Raw genomic sequence first — 296 nt, 5'->3', positions numbered from 1 at the left:
GAGAAAAAAAAGCGAATAAAAGGGGACAAAAGGGGATTAGGGCCCGGGTGGGGGAAAAAAATAAACCTAAATCCGCGTAGACATTACCAAATGAAAGTGATTTTGTGTCGTTAGGCGCTGGGTTCGTATTCCAACGGAATGTACCGTTGAAATGTTATGCATTAAACGAAAAAAGATAAAAAGACGGAGGATAAATAAAGAAGAATTATATAATGATAAAAATACACAAATAAAGAGAGCAAGTATATAATGCCTATAATATTCGTAATTCTGATTTTCAACTACGTAATAATTGT

The sequence above is a fragment of the Penaeus monodon genome, chromosome 29, assembly GCF_015228065.2.
Source record: "Penaeus monodon isolate SGIC_2016 chromosome 29, NSTDA_Pmon_1, whole genome shotgun sequence".
Lineage (NCBI taxonomy): Eukaryota > Metazoa > Arthropoda > Malacostraca > Decapoda > Penaeidae > Penaeus > Penaeus monodon.
The sequence above is the reverse complement of the archived record's forward strand: the minus strand, read 5'-3'. Positions refer to the sequence as shown.